Here is a 4788-nt window from a genome sequence, read left to right as displayed (position 1 = left end):
ATGGCGGGGCGCGCCATGTTCGCTTATCTTTAAGCATGTTTCATATTTGTTTAAATGTACATATGTTCAACTTTCATCACAATACTTCAAAAGAAATTTCTAAGTTAAATTGGAAAACATAACTTTGATATAAACGGAAATATTGGAAATTCCTGAATTTAATAAAGATTTAATTAACTTTTCACGAGAATGTCTGTATATATGGCAACACTGCGCGTAGCAATACATTTTTCAATCTGTGAAGTAAAATACAAGTGTTTTTAACTGTCCAACACTTTCGGGGGCACTTCGATCAATATACACGTAATACACGATTAATGGCGCGATTGGGTATACACATATGCGCATTATGCTCCAACTGAATCTTAAATCCAATTTTCAACCTACTCTTCAAACTTCATTAAATTTGTGGCCTTTTTTGACCTTCCAGTTATTCAAAATATCAGATTTAGACAAAAAAATAAACCAAACTTCCAAACACGATCGAAATTTAAAGTTAATCTTTTCAAATGTACCGTAAACTGGGGGAACTTTGATCAGCGGGGTAACTTTGATCAACATGAAATTTTTGCAGATAATCATCATTAACTAAGTTTATAGTTAAAATATCTGAAAACTGTTTACTACGTTTGAAAGCCTATAAATTGAGTTACAAATAAGCAAAATTTGGTTTTTATTAGAAGATTTTTTATATTACTTCAAATGTATTTTTAAAATCTTAAAATATCTTGGTTTTTGAAGGCTCACAAACAAACATCTCTCCTGATCAAATTTAAGCATTTAGGAGCAAATGGGTTGTTTAATGTGAAAGTTCCACTTTTTTTCTTGGTTTGGGTTTAGTTTAAGTGTTATTTTTATGATCATTTGATGATAATTTTTGGATATTGAAAATAATCGGTCATTTTCCATGAAAAAGCTCGTATAGAAAAAATGGCTAAAAACCCTATCAAATGATTAATTTTGAAGAAAAAAAGAACATGGGAACAGTGCGAGGACTCAGGGAATTGCATGAAGATAAAATTTCATTTGTTTTTGAGGCCAAAAAATATAAAAAAAATGTTTATATTTTTTGCCCCTAAATGTATGCAGCAACATTGTCCATCTTTTGAGTATATTTGTTTTTGAAAGAAAACGTTGAAAAATTCAATCGAGTCCAAACAAAAAATACTGTTATCGATATTTTGAGCCTTGTGTGCTAAATGGCATCAAAACAATGAATTTGAAGATGTTGAAATACGTTTAAACCAATGTGATCAAAGATACCCCGAAACTCGAAATCTGGTTTTGTAACAAACATTTAATTATGACCACAAATGTCGTATGAATTTACTGCAATCAATGAGCATGTTTGATACTCCTCACCTCAGTAAGGGTTTTACAGCTTTTAGGTATTACGAAAAAGCAACCCCTTCCAAAATATTAAAAAATGAATGAAAAAAGTGATCAAAGTTCCCCCAGTTTACGGTACTCTAAAACAAGGCTTTCTTCTTAACAAAATTATATTATATTTATATTTATATTTATTTATTAAGTCAAACTATGTAGACTACAATACTTAAAACTACTTAAAACTAATGTAAGCTATTGTTTTGTTGTTCTATGAATTTGTTTTTGAATGCCTTCTTTAATTGTGTTTTGTTCATCGCTACGTCTATAATTTCACATTGTAAATTGTATTTGTACATCATTTGATTAATAGGTTGATGTTTTGCATAGTCTTTATCGTAAAGTTTAATGTAGAACAAATGTTTATTTCTTAATGGACGGGAGGGTGCGTAAAAATTTAGTTTTGAAAGTAATTCAGGACTATCTATTCTTTGTGTAACAACATCATTTACAAATGCAATTTGGGAAAATTCTCTGCGTTTACTGAGAGGTTCTATATCAATAAGCTTACAACGAGATTCATAAGATGGCAGAGGAAAAGTGGTCCAATTGATTTTACGTAGCGCATATAACAAAAATTGTTTTTGAACTGATTCGAGACGTTGCTCGTGAGTATTTGAATAAGGATTCCATATGATGCTACAATACTCCAAAATCGAACGAACATAGGATATATAAAGTGATTTTATGGTGTACGGATCTTGAAAGTGTTTGCTGAAACGTTTTACAAATCCTAGCATGCGATTTGCTTTATTGATGATATTGTTCTGATGTTCTACAAACGTGAGTTTAGAATCCAATATGACGCCGAGATCCCTTACAATTTTGCATTTTTGTACTGGTTGATTGCCTAATTTTGTTTCAATGATAGGGTAACTTTGCTTTCTGCTAAATGATATAGAGTTACATTTTTTAACATTCAATTGAAGTAAACTTTTGTTGCACCATTCAAAGAAAACATTGATTTCGTTTTGAAATGTTTCAGCATCTTCGGTTGTTTTTATTTTCAGAAATAGTTTAATATCGTCGGCGTATATTAGGTATTCAATCCGTTTTAGAATAAAGGAAATGTCGTTAACGAACAGTATGAAAAGGAGAGGTCCTAAATGAGACCCCTGAGGCACACCAGAGGTCACAGCTACAGATTTGGATAATTCGTTTTGGAAACGAACGATTTGTGTTCGATCAGTTAAGTATGATTGTAACCAGGAGAGAAGATTTGGATGAAAGCCAATTTTTTTTTAATTTGAAGATTAAAAGAGGTATGTCAATGCGATCAAAGGCTTTGCTAAAGTCGGTATAAATAGCCTCAACATGAAAGCCTTTGCTCATAGCATCGATAACGTATGTAACGAATTCAAGAAGATTTGATGCTGTAGAGCGTCCTTTGAAGAAACCATGTTGTTTGCTCGTTATAATATTTTTTACTTGTTGATAAATTTTTTCATTTATTATTGATTCAAAGAGTTTTGGGATGCAAGACAAAATAGCTATTCCTCTATAATTTCGTACATCTGATTTTTTCCCGGACTTGAAAATCGGAATTAAAAAAGATTTTTTCCAAAATTTGGGTACTTTTCTATAATTTAATGACATATTAAAAAGAATCAGAAGGGGCTCCGTCAATTCGGCCGCCAAGTTTTTAAGGAAACATGGGGGAAGTCCATCAGGCCCTGCTCCTTTGGAAGCATCAAGTTTTCTAAGTCCTTCGGAAACATTATTGTAATCAATTTCATTGACCTGAATGTCACACGCTAAATCTGGAATGACTGAAAAGTATTCCCTATCTCGGTCAGCCTCAGTGAAAGAAGTGTACACTTCTTGAAAAAAAGTTGCAAATAAGTTAGAAATTTCCAGTGGATTATTTCCGATGCTTCCGTCAAGTGTCAATTGAGTAGGAAAGTTTGAATTTTTCATCTGCGTTTTAGTATAGCCAAAGAACGCTTTTGGGTTTTGTTTAATTTCTTTTTCAATTTTCTGATTGTATTTTTCAAAAGAACTTTTTATACATGAATTAAGCTGGTTGCATAAATTTATATAATTTTGATGATTTGTCACACTTCTATCACTTCTGTAGACTTTATGAGCTTTTTGCTTCCTATTTTGTAAGTTTTTCAAATCTTTGTTATACCAGACAGGGTGTTTAGAGCTGTAGGACCGTCTTTTAAATTTTGAAGGAACATAACTGTTTATGAGATTAATCATTATGTTATGAAAGGTTTCTACTGTTGTATCAACATTTCCTTCATTCTTCAATACACTTGACCACTCTATATTAATTAGTTCTAGTTTCAATAGTTCGAAGTTTGAGTTCTGATAGTCTGGCATTTCCTCGTACTCCCAGTCGCGAGGTTTGGCACAGTTATGGATAAAAAGCGAGTATTCTAGCGCTTTGTGAAATGCTTCGTTTTTCCATAGTGGATCAGCCGATTCGTTTACGCAAAAGTCTTCTGTACAGTTAGTAAAAAGTAGATCAAGATAATTATTGTTACTATTTTTAACATGATTCACTTGGTTTAAGCCTAAAATAGAAGCTTTGCCGAAGATTAATTGTAACGTTTCGTTCTCGCCTACGACTGGAAGTAGAATTGCTTCATTGTCTTCATCCAAAATAAAGTCAGCGTTGCGTTGATTGAAATCGCCATAAATGTGTAATTTTGCTTCCGGTTGTTCAGCTAATGTATTTTCAAGAATTTGGAAGAATAATTCAAAATAATGTGAAGTGGCATATTCAGGTGGAAAGTACACGGAGGCAAAAATGTGCATTTCCTTTGCCAATAATGTTTTTACAAAGATAGAATCAAATTCAATATATGTTTGCGTTGTAATTTCTTCTGAGGGAAAAATAGAATCCAAAGCTACAAGAACGCCGCCACCTGACTTTTTTTTGGACAATGCTAAATTTCTATCGCTGCGGAACACATTAAACCTCGAACCGAAAACTTCTTCACTGTTAACGCTAGCGTCCCAGCTAGTTTCAGTAAAGAGAACAATTTGATAAGAGGAGCCTAAAAGTTTCAAGCTTATTTCCTTCATTTTTACCGCGCTTCTCATACGGTTCACATTTTGGCAATAAGCTAGAATTTCGATAGAAGATCTAGTACCTACATTGGCACGCGTCGTTGGGGCAGAAAATTATATTGCCCATACATTACCGGGTAATCAAACGCCGTGGGAGCTGTTGGAGCGCGATGGCAGCATGGGGCAGCAAACGGTGTGACGTACGGATTGGGAAACGGATAGGCAAACGTCGCTTGTGGGGAGACAGGTGGCACTGAAGGCGTCAGGTTTCCGTTATGATTCGTTGGCAAATTTGGTGGGACGGCAGGTACAGTAATTCTCGGACGTCTTTTACGGCGCGGTGACGGCACGGGGCTTGGTGTTCCTCGAACGTTGTCCTTT

Source organism: Uranotaenia lowii, chromosome 2 (assembly GCF_029784155.1).
Source record: "Uranotaenia lowii strain MFRU-FL chromosome 2, ASM2978415v1, whole genome shotgun sequence".
NCBI lineage: Eukaryota > Metazoa > Arthropoda > Insecta > Diptera > Culicidae > Uranotaenia > Uranotaenia lowii.
Note: the sequence above shows the minus strand (reverse complement) of the source record.